The sequence below is a fragment of the Ambystoma mexicanum genome, chromosome 8, assembly GCF_040938575.1.
Source record: "Ambystoma mexicanum isolate Mex_15411 chromosome 8, UKY_AmexF1_1, whole genome shotgun sequence".
In the NCBI taxonomy this organism is placed as follows: Eukaryota; Metazoa; Chordata; class Amphibia; order Caudata; family Ambystomatidae; genus Ambystoma; species Ambystoma mexicanum.
The window spans coordinates 543,300,224-543,317,650 of record NC_090929.1 but is presented as its reverse complement, the minus strand read 5'-3'; positions in this window follow the sequence as shown (position 1 = coordinate 543,317,650).

Here is a 17,427-nt window from a genome sequence, read left to right as displayed (position 1 = left end):
GTGGCTTTTGCCCCCACATTGGAGGCCCCAGTTACTTCAATAAAATCTATTGATCTTCTTGATGCAGGTAATCTGGAAGCCAGTCTATTGGTTCCCAGCACCACATGCCCAGATGATTCTGGAAATCCGATGTCTCCCCTACAGTCCTAAACCTTTGGAATCTCTAACCTGTCTGCTGGCAATACTCTGTATAGCATTGCCCCTGGCCGTTTCCCATGGAAACCAAGATGCCTTAGCTTAAGTTCCTTTCAAGGCAAGCAATGTTCTTCTTATAGCTGCCCAAATTACAGTCTAACATCCTGCTATTGTGGAGAACAGCCCCCAAGAAAGTGGTGAGAAACAGAATCGACAAGGCAAGGCCTTCCCTATTACTCCATTACGGCAAGACATACAAACAGAGCTGATTCAACAATCTGCTCGTACCAGACAAACTATGATCCCTCAGCATGCAGTGCTTTATACCCTAAAGATTAAATCAAGAAGCCCTTGTTGCCATAATACAATGGCAAAGGGTGCGCCTAATGTTAACAACAGGAGGTTCGATGAAACTACCCTAGGGGTCATCCAGGCCCTTGACAACAGCCAAGTTGAGTGTAATTGTCAAGATAATATAGACACTCAAGCCCAGACAACTAAGCATATGCTCACAGCTTCTTCACGATCTATAATGTCTCAAGCAGACCAATTAGATCAGTCCTATCTCGCCCTCAAAGGTCGTAGATTGTCTGCACGTCAAGAGGATGAAGAATTGATGGCTAACCCGGCCTTATCAGATGAAGATCCACTATTGGACCTGGTGGCGGCCCAGGTTGAGGAACAATCCTCGCTCAAATTGCTACTAGATGCCAATACGATCACTGCTTTTTCCATGACAGTGACTCCATTCATGAAGTTGTACGAGAATATTGCAGACCAACTAAAAGATCAATCAGCCCTTTTGGCAATGCTGCATTCAAAAATGGTTTTTGTTGAGGGATTTATTTCAGCCCTCCAGGGGAACACGAACAAGAATGACAAAAACATATCCAAATTCCTAAAGAGCATCTTGTACTCGATTATAAAAGAGAAATAAAAAAGATTATCTATGTGACAAAACAACCAGAATGGACCTCTTTCGGTTTCGAGCTCACATGAGCCCAGCGAATGCCTAAAACCAAATGAGGAACTCCTTGTGAATACTCACATACCCACTAACTTAGACAAATAAACAACTGCTACAGTAAAAGATAAGCAAGACGTGGAGCTGCTAACTCACCCACAAGACTCCAACATTGCTACTTTAAGATCTAAAGTCTGCACACAAGGTAATGACCCCTTGAATGCATTTGACTTCAATTGCGTAGCACAGAATGCTAATATGTCAGAGGATAAACAGGCACCAGGAATGACCAACACACTCCGAACCAACAATGTTAAAGGACCCAGTGGAAAAGATATAAGGAAACCACAAGGGCACGATAGATTGGGAAACGTATGAAAAAAAAATTCTGCCTACTTTGGCAGTTCACAAACAACTTAATTATTTGCAAAAACCTACGACATCTCTGAAAATAAGCAAGTCTCGACTGTGGAGACCTGTAACAGGGGCGAAGCCCCAGTGATGAAAAAAGTCCCTGGGAACAATAGGCTACTAAACCAAGTAAACTTTGCCACAAAGCCCATGCCACCGAGACAAAGACGACAGGGCACAGCAATAAAGAACATCAGGGAACCAATTCTACGATCCTCTAGCAAGCAGGAAAACTCACCGGTACCTTAGGCACCCAGAAAGCCTCTTGAGGAATCCTATATAAGTGTGGACTCTGATAATGACTTGCAGGGTGTCTTGTCGAACTTAGAGGCAACCTGCCAACCAGGGCAGCAAAATAAAAATAGAACAAAGGACTCCATAAGCGACGTAGAGGATTTAATGAACCTCTCAACTTATTCTCAAGATTGGGATGAAGTATTAGAGCTACAACCTTCATTAGAAGATCGCTTGAACGCTCTGAAAACACACAGTATCAATAAAGTTTCATCTGGGTATTATCCAAGATACGGATGACGACACTGAGTGCCCAACGGACTACGAGGACCCAGAAGAAAGTTCTCCACCTCGGACCCTGACCCCAACTCCTTTAGTTAGGACAAGGGTACTGTCTCAGGTTCACAGGGGCAGATCCCCTCAGGAAGACAAATCGATCAGTCCGTTAAGAAACTTCAAGACACTAGAAGAAAGAAGCAGGGCCCTAAATGAGCAGTCCAGCTGGTCTGATAAACACATTGAATCAATGGCACACAGACATGACAAACCAAAACAACTAAAGAGAGTATTAGATGTAAGCGAAAAGGATGCGATCCGTATGCAATTGGAGAGAACCGTATATATTCAGGATAATCTTATCCTTAACAGGGCGAACATCTTAAAACTCTTTCATAGCGTGAATTCGCTCTCTGCCATTCAATCTGGGGACCTGCTTCTGGTTGACTTTCCATAGGATCTAAGGAAGGACATGGTGGTAATTCACCTTTCTTCTACCAAAATTAAGCAGTTGCTGGTGCAAGAAACTTGCCAATTGAAAACCATGGGGTTTTCATTAAAATCAGTAGCAACTTCTAATTCAGGTAGTAACAGAGGAGCTGATACACCAGCACATACTCTGGCAAAAGTTTGTAAATATACCCATAGCAAAACGACTGGACCTAAATTTACCCAGCGTATCCAAGCTACAGGTGGCCAATGGAATAAAGCTAAGCCATGGCAAACTACCAAACTTAAAGTTGTGATAGAGAATAAGACTTAGACCATGGACAAATACCGCCCTAAAAGGGGCAAACAGGGGATGAAGGATGATGAAAATTGGAACTGGTTGGCGGAGGCCATAGCCTCAAAGTCATAACGCCGAAAATCAGAGAGAAAGACTACCAACCCTATGTCACCATGGGCTGTTGGATTACGCGAGGCTTTAAGCACCTGTTAGGAGAAGGAAGCCTGCTATTTAAAGACTATGACGTGATTTGCCTCCAGGAGACCTGGCTATGAGATCAGCCTCTCCTTGAGGGGTTTGTTACTTTTTTTAATCCGGCAACAAAATGACTGATGGGAAGATCCATGGCTAGCCTACTAACCCTTGTCAATGACAGGAGTGGGTTTAGAGTTATATGGGTAAGGAACGTCTCTCCCCTAATCCAAGTTGTTCTATTGGAATTTGTTAGCTCCAAAGTCACCACGGCAGGGTCAATCCTACTCTGTAACCTGTACTGGAATATTAAGGCAATGACATTGAAGACCTTTACTGAACAGGTGATGGGGAGATTGACAATGCAATTATTGTTAGGCCAAATTTGAAATTCATACTATGTGGTGACTTAAATATTCATTTCTTCAACAACCCTTTGATCCTCAGAGAGCATCCTACAACTATTTTGCAGGAAACCGAATTGTGAGGCTTGTGGAGGAAGGAATTGCCTTTAAGAAACATCCCGATATTAAATGGGGAGGTAGTAGGTGATAAACCACCTAACCCTATGTGAAAGAGAGGGGGCGATAACCAAATATTGTATTGTTTTTTTCCTCTCAGACAACCCCCTTATGAATATAATAGACATGACGGTCATTGATACTGATCGGAGTGATCACAACATCTTGAAGCTACGTCTCCAACTTGAGGTTAGGAAAGAACTAGAGAAGAGGACAGATAATTTCGAACTCTAACCTGGGAGTAACAGATTGAGGCTGTCACGTGACAACATTATTTCTCTGACAACAACTCTGAGTACCTACAGGAGATCTGCTGATTTAAACTACACAAAATACCTGTCCGTATATACAGAAAAGACAGCTCCTGGAAGGAAGAACATTTTTCGCAACAAACACACATTTGAATCAGCTGTCTGTGCGAGGAAAAAAGAGTTAAACCACCTAATAAGAGCCTACAAAAAACATCCCTCACTGGAATCCTTGGACGTGGTTAAGAAAGGCAAGTCAGCATATAATACATGCTTGAAACAGCATAGATACATCTTAAACCAACATGATGCTGAGTACATGCTGAAGCTTGTTGCCTCTAAAAATTCCAAAGTGATGTGGCAAATGTTTCATTGAATGGACGCTCCGCAGCAATGTACCCTAACTAATTCAATTCCAGTGGGAGTGTGGATAGAATTCTTCATGGCCCTATTTTGCAGAACGATAAAACATCAAGGAGAAAACCAGATATGATTGTACAGAACTAGCTATTTGAAACTGAACGAGATGACATCTTCGTATTGATTAAAACTCCCGCAATTCTAGAGCGGCTGGCCCAGATGGCCTGACCAATTTGACTCTTAAAAAGAATCCGGTGGAATGGGCATCGTTTATATACAATTTGTTAACTTTGGTAAAATTGAGGAGGAATATACCGGCCTCTCGGACCACCTCAATCGTTGATCCAATCTTTAAGAAGGGTGATAGATCTTTGCCCACAAACTATAGACCTAACGCCCTTTTGGACGTTATTGGTAAACATTTTGCAGCCCTGATTCTAAAACATCTCATCAACTGGAGCAGGGGATATAAACATCAATACTGTTGGCAAGCTGGATTCAAGAAAGGTATTGGCACATCTTTGAATCTATTTCTAATTACTAAAATGAAATTGAGATCCACAAAAAAAACAGCAAAAAGTTATATTTAGCTTCAGTTGACTTTTCACAAGCTTTTGACCTAATAAATAAACAGATTCTATGGTCCAAGTTAAGAGCTTAGGGGTGTCCTATCGACCTGCGAGAAGCCATTGAAGCACTGCACTCCGATACAACGATCCAAAGCCGAATAATTTGGGGGGCATCACAAATCCTATGAAGATAACCATTGGCCTAAAACAAGGATGTCGCCTTGCACCTGCCATCTTTAATTTGTATACCTCAGATATGGGACACACATTTGAAGAAATCAGGTGCTTTCCACCTACCATCTCTGGCATATTTGTAAATAGACTACTGTACGCTGATGGCGTCGTATTACTCAACGAAACACCCATCAGTCTTCAGCGTCAATTAGATGCCCTTGCCTCTTACTTAACTGCAAATGACCTCCAGATAAATACATCTAAATCCATTGTATTGACTTTTGGTAAGTCAGTGGGCAAAGCTGCTAATTTCAAGGGATGGCATATAAGTGGAGAGAGAATCTAAGAGACCGCTCCAATGACATAGCTAGAGATATGTATAAATGCGAGTAGCAATGAGGCTCCTAGAGAACCAGACTTGAGACGGCAAGTGAAGATGCTATCAGCACAGGCAAGACTTATCAAAGCCAAACACTGTAAATTCTCAATTGTCCCAATAATAACATTCTATTGCATGAAAACAATTCCTATTCTGACTTATGGGGCAGAATCGGCACTCCAATTGAGCTGTAAAGTGTGGCAAGTCCAAGAGGGACTAGTCTGGAGAAATGTTCTCGCATTGCCGAATTGCATGCAAGTGACAGTGATCTGAAAAGAACTTGGTCTTACTTCATTACTTACAGTCACAACCTGGAAGACATTATCTTTTTATCGGAAATGCCTTTTGTCCCCATCAGAAGGTGGCTTTGCCCTACTTGGTCAAGCACTCAAGACAAAGTGGGAGTGGATATTAGAAGAATGGAGCGGAAAATGTAAGGGAACACTAAAATCCATTGGAGCCACAGAGAAACTACTCCTGGAAAATCCGGACCAGGTAAAACGGCGATTTTACGACCAAAACTGGATTGATACCTTAGACCTAGTGTCTACTTCAAATCTTTATGGGAAGTACTGTGCCGTATCAAGCAAACAATAAACAATTCTACTATACCTGAGTCGGTTTCCATCGGCAATCTTACGGCACCAGTTTCTAAGACTGTGCTTCAACTTGCTCCCTACAAAGGACCTCCTTGAAATTAGGAAACCTGAAATTATGGCTGTAGACTGTGTCATAAAGTAGAATCGCTATGTCACTTGATTACGAGCTGTCCGGCGGTGGAACATATTAGATTCAACTTGCTGCGAACATTCTTTGCCAAAAATCAAACTCTTACTAAAAGGGATATTTGGCTACTCCTGCTGCAAGGGACTAGGCTCTCCTTAACATTTGCTCTGTTAGAATTAGTCTCAATTATATTTGTAAACCTTGAAGAAAAAGGGAAAGATTAATCATCCTCTTTTGAATTGGCACTGTTAAATCCTTTAAAGTATATTTCCTTTCTTGTTTGCATGATTTTTTCTATACCTTCTTTTTTTAGTTTTCTCTGTTTTGATTTGTTCTTTTGGATCTTTTCTCTTTCTTTTCCTTTCCTTTCCCTTTTTCTTCTCTAGCTTCTCTTCTTTACTTTCTCTTTCTTTTCACTGATCATGTATTTATATGTAATAGCTACAAAATTTCAATTGAAATTATGCTAAATAAGAAATACATTTAAATGGTCAGACGGAAATAGCACCCCATCCTCGAACTCATGATGTTAAACAAATTATAAAATAGCAGAGATTCAAGATGGTTATCCTGCAAGAGGTCATAAAAGCGGTTCAGCCGAAAGGACTGCCTAGCGTCTCTCAACCTAAGAGACACATATTTCCCCATACAAGTGCTCAAAAAGCACAGAAAATACTTAAGGTTCATGATAATTAACCAACTCTTTCAGTTCCGGACCAGATCAGCTCCCCGAAACCTCATGAGTGCCTTGCCCCAATAGCGACGTACCTCAGGAAACAGGGTCACCACATCCACCCATACTTAGATGACTGGCTCACACTAGCTCTAGCAAAACAGTCAATTTCTCAAACAGAGGAAATTCTGCAATGGCTCAGATTCACCATAAGCTACAAGAAGTCTTCCATGCAGCCCGCCAAGCAGCTGGTTTTCCTTGATGTGGCTTTTTCTATGACGGCGGCACTTGTGCGACAGTCACCAGACAGGATCAAGGTTTTAACGACAATGGCCCCAGTCCTCAGACAGGGAATGTGGCTCCATCCGAAAATGCATTTTTATCACAGAAGTGTGCCCAACACTTGACCTTATTCGTCGTTATTTTGAATAGCTTATATTTCATTCAATGAAACATACATGTTTACGGAACACTGTGTTTTTAATCATTATATCTCATTTATTGGTATATTTGTTCCTGGATTACGACACTGCTTATCTTCTCTCTGTTTAGTACTCCCGCTGAGGTTTGCGAAGCGACTGTACTGCGTATTTGCTCGGTTCCACCTATTGACCGAACAGGAGTTTGTTTACGGGTTGAGTTTGTGCATAGCTCATAAACTACTCGACCGACTGCCCCGAAGTGTAAAGGGTTCCTGATGCTATATTTTTGTGCGTACCTGTTGGTTCCCCTGTGGTTCACTCGCGACGTGGCTAGGGCTATCCTACTGCTGTCATCAGCTGCCATTGCATCATCATGGAAACCCAAAGTTCCACGCCTCTGCCTATACATAGGCCTCCATGTTGTCGTTACCATGGTGTCCTGTCAAATGGGTCCAGCGCGCCTGCCCATTTCTCCATATGCGATTTGACTTGTGTAAAACACACAGTTGGGCCTGGCTCTACCTTTATTATTCATGAATACGGTGCAGGACGTTAGCAGCACCCTTGGTTCAACACTACATCTCCAAACAACATTCAGAGAATGATGTAGTCTGGTGGTTACTAGACACAGTGAAAATTCATCAAACACAAACAGGACAATCCTGTACAAGGAAGCCTGGTGGATCTGCAAAGTAGGATCCCATATTACGGGCCTTAACGAGGAGTTACTTTTCCCTTAACAAATGCCACATTTAAAAGAGATCGGACGTATATATGATCTTTTACTGTCACATAAAATTTGGAATGGCTATGGTACACGGTATGGTGGTGCCTGCAGCCACGGTCCCAACTTATATATAACTAAGTTGATATCTGACTCCTATAGTAATAAACGCAATATGGAGTCCTCAAAAAATGGCAGAGCTCTAAATCTGAAAGTGCCCGCATGAAAACATTCTTAAACAACTTGAAACAAGCACGAAGAAATGTGCTGGCGTGCAATGCCACGATGCAGATATGAGGTACTGTAGAGAGTTGCCCATGGCCAGACAGCAAACATGCAAGCCAGAGGAACCTTTGTGGTTTTCTTTCCTCCCCAATGAATATTAAAGGGACAGGCAATGTGAGGGATGGAGCCAGCCAGACCAAACTGTGTGTTTTACACAAGTCGAATCGCATTTGGAGAAATGCGCAGGCACGCTGGACGCATCGGACAGGGCACCATGGTAACGACAACACGGAGGCCTATGTATAGGCAGAGGCGTGGAACTTTGGGTTTCCAGGATGATGCAATGGCAGCTGACAACAGCAGTAGGATAGCCCTAGCCACTCCGTGAGTGAGCCACGGGGGACCCAACAGGTACTCACAAAAATATAGCATCAGGAACACTTTACACTCCGGGGCAGTTAGTCGAGTAGTTTATGAGTTATGCACAAACTCAACCCGTAAACTTACTCCTGTTCGGTCAATAGTTGGAACTGAGTGACGACACGGACTCCGGCAACGAGGGACAGATACGCAGTGCAGTCGATTCGTAAACTCGGCGGGAGTACTAAACAGAGAGAAGCTAAGCAGCGGCGTAATAACAGCAGCAAAATAAGACCATGTGTGAACAGAAGTATGCCATGTCTCAAGGCTTTTCAATATATATTTTTTTTTTATTTGATTTAATTGTATAGAACAATTTTTACAAAGTTGAAGAGATAAAAAGAGAGAAATCTCCACGTTAACTGTTCCAGATTCCCCACAGTCATTCTTTGTCCTGAGCCCCAAACATCTCACCCGGGAGGCTCCGTATATTGAGTGGCTTACTACACCACTTTTCTTGGGAAGCAGAGACAGCGGAAGCTACACATGTTGAAAATAAGGAAAACGCTTCCCGCTTGAAAACACTGGCTGTGCATCTGTGCAGCTGTGTAAAGTATCTCTTACAGGGTACACTTCCAGGTCAATAACGGACCAAACATTTTACAGTGTGTATCTGTCCTGCATTACAAACATGAGGGCACTTTAGATAGCTCCGCCATAGAGTGAGATAGTGGCCAAGGCTCCCAGCCTTCTTCAGGAATGAGGGCCCATGGCTATTATGATAAACAGTGTGCTTCACTCCCATGTGTTCACACCCTTGAGTTATTCGTTGTTTCTATAATTGACTATCCGAGAAGGCACAGCTATTCACCACCAGAATCTGGGTAGACCATAGGAAACTCCAGTTTATAGTGATTACATCGAAAAAAAACGATTGTCAAAACAAACCATCGAAAAAAAGCATCTAATGCCAAAGCATCGACAGGCTATCTTTTAACATGTAAAAGTGCCTTTCCATCTAAACCAGTCCATCAAAAATATAAATGGACTCGTTTCAATGGAAATGCACTTTTTCATGTAAAAGATAGTATTTCAATGCTATTTTCTGGAACTTTAAAATGTTACATGGAAATGTCCAGTGCTGAAATTTCGGCACTGGCCAGCTCCGTGTAACGTTTTAATATTTTTTTGTATATTGGAGGGGGGTTCAAACCCAACCGCTAACCCTAATATAATCCTTAATCTAACACTATCCCCAACCCTAACCCCTAACCCTAATGTAACCCTTAAACTAACCCTAGCCCCAACCCTAACCCCTATCCCTAATGTAACCCTTAATCTAACCCTAAACCTAACCCTAATGTAACCCTTAATCTAACCCTAGCCCCAACCCCAACCCTAACCCTAACCCTAAACCTACTGTAACCCTTAATCTAACCCTAGCCCCAACTCCAACCCTAACCCTACTGAAACCCTTAATCTAACCCTAGCCCCAACCCTAACCCCTAACCCAAACCCAAACCCTAGCCCTAACCCTAATGTAACCCTTAAGCTAACCCTAGCCACAACCCCAACCCTAACCCTACTGTAACCCTTAATCTAACCCTAGCCCAACCCTAACCCCTAACCCCTAACCCAAACCCTAGCCCTAACACTAACCAAAACCCTAACCATTTCGATACTACCATCGAATTATATGTAACAAAATGGTAATTCGATGAAATGGCATTTCGTTGCTTATAATTCGATGCTGTGATGTTCGAGGCTATGGTGTTCGATGGATTGACCGGATACCGAAACTCCACCATATTAAGAACCTGAACGAGACAAGTACTACAAGCAATAAGATGTCTATGATCTCTCTAACTAGGGGAAGAAAATAGCGGTAAAACTAATGCCAGGAAACTAAAAGTTGGCAAAATTGGAAGAGTGAGGAGAGACAAAGGGGCCGATTCATGGAACAAATGTGCGCCAAAATTAGTGGCGCAAGCTGGCGCAAGCATGAAAAAGCAAGCGTACGCGGACTCGTGCGATTCATGGAAGGCCCTCTGCATGCTTTTCCTGGGATGTGCGCCAAATCTGCGGGTGGCGCACACGGGCACACACGTCACTGCGACATCCCAAACGCTGTGCGCGCCGTGCACAGCGAAAGCGCACAACGTGTAGCGCACACACCAAAAAGGGGGCGGAAAATGCGGAATGGGGAACAATGCGTGAAAATGAGGGTGTAACTGGGGAAGTACTGCTGGGAAATACACGGAACGCCCACACGCACGCGAAGAACACATATTCATGGAATCGAATACAGGAAACCCACTCATGCAAAAAGACACGCACAGGCATAAACACGTCCGCCACACGAAGGCAGGCGGAAGCGTCCCCACTCAGTATAAAAGTGCGCACAAACAACAAACATGCATATACAGCTACGATGAATGTCCCATTTCTCGCAGCACTGATCGTGGGACACCGCAGGAGGAGGAGAATAGCCAGGCCCTGAATTTTTTTGCCCAGGACCAGCATTTTTGGGATGCCTGATGACGAGGTCTATGGCAGGTATAGGTTTTCACCTCATATCATCCTAGACCTGGTCACTGAGTGGGAGGATGACCTCACATCACCCACCTTGTGCTCATAAGCACTGAACCCCTTGGAAAAGGTGCTCAATGTCCTGCATTTTTTGGCCACTGGGTCATTTCAGCAGACAACTGCCATAGTTGGGGGTGTCTCACAGCCCACGCAGTCACGCTGCCTACACCAGGTGTTGGCAATCATGACTGCGCACTCCTCAGTCCGCAGGCACATATACATGCCCAGAACACCCGCAGAAAGGCAGGCCGAGGTCCAGGACCTTTAAAGGGTGGCACACTTCCCCAAAGTGCTTGGTACCATAGATTGCACCCATGTGGCCACCTAGTGCCACTGAGCACATCTACCGCAAGCACTGGCATTCCATCAACATACAGGTTGTATGCAATGCCCATGGAATCATCACCTCTGTCTATGCAAACTATCCTGGGTCTATCCATGACAGTTTCATATACAGAATGTCCGCCCTGAGCGGGGACCTGGAAGCTGGGAAGCATGGCGACACATGGCTCATTGGTGAGTACAAATGTCTGTGCACATGCATGCATGTCACACACAGACAAATACACAAACCCAACTAATGACAACCATCCTCACCTCCCCAGGGGACAGTGCCTACCCTCTGAGCAACCACATGATGACGCCAATACAGAACCCCACCACACCACCCCAGGTAAGATACAACGCTTCCCATATTGCAACCAGGGGCATAGTGGAGCGCACATTCGGAGTGCTCAAGTCACGCTTCCGCTCCTTTGAAAGCTCTGGCGGGCAGCTACTATATGCACCCCCAGGAGTGTGCAGGATTATTGTGGCAGCATGTGTCCTGCACAATGTTGCAACACGGCAGGGCGTACCGGTGGACATGGTGGTGCCCCCACATCCCCAACCACTGGCGCAGGCGCTGCTCATGGGAGGGAAAAGGGCACGTGGCGAGGCAGCCCGGACCCAGCTTGTGGCCACATGTTTCACCTAAACTCCCACCCCTGCGGAGTGCACACAGGCCGGGCACATACCAGGTGACAATCGATGATGACAAAGAGACAGTCAACTGTCACAACCTTACCACCCTGAGAATATTGCCACAGAAGTGCTACATTGTGTGCATCCCTAGCTACTTAAATATAACCAATCCTGTGTGACAAAAAGGAACACATCCAAGGTGCATATCACACCACCCCCTGCAAAACAGGCCATGTCAATCACTGGTAACTCTAACACAAACTCTCCCAACCCACATCACCCTTGTCGGTCACATCATGACATGGCATGCAACACCAAAAGAGCAAACCAAAAGCACAACACATGACCAATTAGATACGAAGTGACACGTGATAAATGGAAAGAGGCCTGAGACAATCACACCTGACATGGAATCAGATGAAATGACTAACCAACAACCTCCCACACATACAAAGTCATACACAAATGCCTGCCACCAGCGGTACCATCAACAAAAGACAGAATGCCTGTTGGCATGCACATTGGCCAATCCAAATCCGCAAATCCCAAACCTGTGTGGTGTGTGTGTCTCCTTCAACACACCGCTCAGCACACAGCACAGTGAGCAGCAATTGTGTTGGGGATAATCCTTGAGCATCATATAAAAAGGACAAGCAACAAAAATAACCCAGTGACAAATGTACACGATCCCCAAATGGTAAGTGATCATGCGCTGCAGGGACACATCATGTCAGAGAAGGCAATCTGTGTGCATGTGTGGGCATGGAAGGGTGGTTGTATGTGTGGTGGAACATTGTGTAAGTGTGTGTGTGTCAGTAGGGACATGCACTCAATAAATGCATGTGAAATCAAGCGACCCTCAGTGTCCTGTACACATCACATGTGAACATTGTCCATGTGTACACCCCAGTATGCCAAACCACAACAATCCCCTGACACCTGAAAAGTAAACCCAACACAGGAACATCCATTGACCAGCAGAACACATCATGTACATAGTACCCCACAATGAGAACGTCAGAGAGTGCCCAAACACTGTAGCCCAAGCGTACTGTCTGACAACAAAAGCCTATCCCTCATTTACTCATCACCATGACCTTCAGAAGAACTGTGTCTGGGGTCCGTTGGCTTCTTCCTTCTAGTCTACCTGGCTTCAGGATCCCCCTTCCCCTTGGTTTCCTTGTTCTTCCTTTCGTGTAAATAGGACCCAGCACCCTCAGAGTAAAAATACCAAATCGCAGAGAACTGCAAGGAGCCAAACCCCCAAACCAGGGGAAAAGCCTGTAGATACCAAAAAACCCTGGAAGAGTCTCCAGTAGATGACTTGAAGTCGCTGAATATGGCCAAGCACATGTCCAAGCACAATGATAGCATAACTACCAAGGTAGCACACTTGAACAATGGTTCAACAGGATGGGTAGCAATTTCAGTACACAATAATCAATGAGGATGCCACAACTGATGGGTAGTGTCACAGCTCCGGTCTCCAGGCACAGGAGTGGCACGAAACAACCACCCCCTCTGCAGTCTGGGCACCTGCAAGGTAAAACTTACACAGGCCTCTGAGACCCCAGTGGGGAAAGAGGGTTAGGGATCTGTTGGTTGGATAGGCATCGGTATTTAGGATAACCGGAAAGAGGGTCAGGAGCGGGGAGGTGGATGGGCAAGGGAAAGTAGGCAAAATACAAAATAAAACAATTGACAATTACACATACTCAATCAGAGAAACCATGTTCTTCATGCACATTGTACGAAATGACACAAAGGTGAGCCAAAGAGAGACTTATCTCTGGGGTGAGTGCTGGCCTCCTGCCTGCGCACTCTCAGGTCCGGTAACAGGAGCAGTTCAATGCTGCAAAGAGAGCGTGAGTTACTATTCTGTGTGTGTTTTCCCGACACACACATAACACCATTCATGCCTCGAACTTAGTGACTCCTCCCCAAACAAGCACTCTTGTCTGCTGCTTTGTTCATACTTTTGCTTGCCCCCATGATGGTTCATACAGTGTTAATGCGGTAAGGTAGCCGCACATGGTCCCGCGGTAAACGGAAGACCACGTGTTAAAAATCACACATGATAGAATGGGCCTTGGATGAGCTGCTAGCCGCGTGTGTGACTTCAGTACAAGTCGCGTTATGCCAGCCGCGGCTTTCTATAGCCAGCGCACGTGGCAAATTGCATATGCTAATGATATGCACTGCACTCAAGTTTGTGTGTCGCTGGGTGCCCCCCTTGTGCTGTATTAATTTGTGGCTAGGAGCGCTACTGTGCTAATAACTTAGCTTCTCTGGAGCAGGGGGACTCGAGGATATGGGCGACGCTGCCCCTGACAACTTGGCATTTGCTCCTCAGCATGGCTTAGCTGTACTGTGCGTGTCTTCCCCAACGCCTGGCTAAGCTCCCCAGCACTGGCGCTACTTAGCTTGCATGTGCGAGGGGCCTGGGGGAGGGTCGGCTGGGGCGTGGCCCCTCGTGCTGCTCACCTTGCTCGGAGCTCCTGGAAACACGTCTGCTTCTGACGGACATCTGAGCACAAGCCCCGTGCTTCTGCTCGCGCGCGCATGCGCACGTGTGCCCCACACAATATGGCCAGGGTTTTGTAGTTCTTGGCCCGGTGTCTGCTGGGAAAGGTAGTCTGGAGTCTCCTTTTCCTGCAGAAAGGGCATAAAAGCCTTTTATAAGGCTGGAATCTTTTCCGTGTGTGTGTCTTAATGCTGCTTGTTACTGGGCCATGTCTGAGATCTACATCTGACCTCCCACACAACACCAGGGTCTGTACCCTGACAGGTAGAGGAGGAACGTGAGTAGAAAATAACCAAGGAGGCTGGCACAACTAGATGGTTGAGCTGAAACCCAATCAATCCTTGATAGCGTGAACAAAGAAAGGCAGAGACAGCACAAGTCTGGAAAGGCACAGTAAATGCGCGATAGCTGGAAACAGCTGGCAGCAAGTGAAGAGCCACAACAGTTGAATAGTATTGTTAAAAGCCAAAAGTCTACATAAAGACATAGATGTAATAGATGAAAGACAGGAGGAGCGACAGAGAGATGCTGTTGAACAGAAGTGTACGGAGTGGACAGTCGGGTGTCGGGTGGACAGATCTGCAAAAAGGACAGGAGCAGGAAGAAAAACAGGGACTTAAGGCACCAGAGTGTGAAAAACAAGTAAAAGAGCTGTAGTCCAGCAGGAAAACTGCACCGTCAGGCAGCATCAAATGCCAAGAGGGAAGACAGATACAACGTGCCGTCCAAACGGAACGGAGCGTAGTTGTAGTATAGGCAGACATCTCAGGTGAGGACTGAACCATGAGTTGTGCCTTTTGGGTCACATTCCTAATGTATCCTCCTTTGACACAATCCCCAGGGGCTGAACTCAACACGTACCAACTTGACATTGTCAACACCCAGTCCCCTCCCACCATCAGTGTGACTTTGACAGCTAAAGGGTGCAGGCTACAATCTACAGCATGAAGGGCATCAAGCACGTATACAGGCAAGAAATGAACATACATCACAATCAACATCAATAAATGGACAGTTCAAAAATGTACTCACCAAAATTGATTGCAGACATGACGTTGAGAGAAAACATCCATAATCCCCACTTGGGGTGTAAACACAAGTAGTACAGCAGCAGACAGGCCACAGATATGATGAAAGTCCAATGCCCTTGTATAAATGGGTGTCGCACCAAACCATCCTTGCAAGCCCAGGGAAAGGGGAAGCAGGAGTGGCATATGTGTCAGGACCCCAAGCCACAAACACATACACGAGACAAGCTTGAATGGGCCCAGCTGGAACAGACAGTGGATGCTTTCAAAAGCCACAAAGCACCACACCGTCACATGAATGCACAATAAGAAACAATTTTAAACTATATTAACTAATTAAACTAATAAAATAAAAAATATACGACCCGGGTGGGGGGCAGGCACCCAGGAGCGGGAGGTACCGGGTACACCTCAAGACCCACATGCGATAATGTTGAGATAACAAAAAAACTCCATGGGATCAACGCCTGCACGGCCCGACCTGTGTGGGAGATAAATCGTCATCCTGCTCACCCTCTGGATGGAAAACAGAAGGTGGATGTGGCACAGTACTGTAGGGTATTTTGTGGAGATTTGGGGCCTGACGGTATTTTCTTACCGCCGAAATATAACTTAGCAACAATCACTCCTTGTATTCAGATTGGGCCATGTACAACAATAATACAGTGAACATGCATTATTTCAGCACCCAGGCATGCATATTTGGTATGCGTGGGTGGTAGGCGCGGTTGGTGGTATTTTGGTGAGCATAATTCCCTTGTTTTATTTGTGGCCCCAATGTCCAGAATCCCTTATCTTTGCTTAGATTTTTCGTGTGATCACTAGAGAGACCTCAGACCTACATTTTAGGAATACCACATTTTTCAGTGATAGTGTTGGTGTGCCACCATGGGCGAACTCACTGACTTATTTACGACAGAGAGCTATATATGGTAGTCTTGTGGTAATTTCCACTACCTTATATACGGTAGGGAGCTATGTTCAGAGAGTCTCTCTTCCCGTTGGCTCATGTACCTCCAACAAGCTATGCTACAGTCACTCACAATTATTCATACTGATTCTGACATGCACACATCTGTCTTAAAATGACCATTGCACTGTTTAAAAATCTCCCCACATCATCGGCATTGTAATGGTAAATAGTAAATACACCACCCGTCTGTTTTCAAATATTTTTCTGTATTATAAAAGTTGCATTTAAACACGATCTCATTCTTTACAGAAATAAATAAAATGGTACAGTAAAAGCATTGTCTATGACACACTGCAAAGAGAGTGGCGGAGAACAGAACTCAAATTGCAACATTGGTATTTGATTAAGACACGCACAGGAATCCCCTTTCCTACACTGACTGCATATTTTCGTGCACACACGGCTCCCACGCTTATGTAATTACCTTATCTGTTCAAAGTTTTCTTCAGCTGTTCTCTTTCGGAATGTGGTTCCCTTGAAGATTAACCCCAGTAAAAGGATCGCCTTTCCTTTTCAAACCGGGGTCATTGCCTGGAATTCTCAGCTTTTGCAGATAGGAATGCCTCCAACCAGGAAAAGGTCTTCCTCCCAGCTCTGCCAAATCTTGACTGTAGCAGGACGCAGGAATCTGCATTCAGTCAGGAGTCCCACAGCCAGGTCTTCTCCCCAGTAGTGCAGAAAAATGTCTCCCTGTCTTTTTCCCCGATACTGCCCACTAAAACTTTCATCTCAGCCCTCTGTATGACGTGTCCCAATGAAATCCATCATCTCTCATCCTCCTACTCTCAACAATAGCTTCGCTTATACATTTGCAATTGTTGCAAATCTGACTTCCTTCTTCCTGCAGTTACTGTGCACAAAAACACGGAGAAGCAGGCAGAGAAGAGAAGAAAAAATCTGCACACACATTTAAATGGCTTTCAGAGTATGCCTAATTCTGCAGTGGAGAACACATTTTATTAGTGGGTTATGTTAAATAAGGTTTTATTAGTCAGGTTAATGGTTAATAGGTTAGCTGTTAATTTTCAAA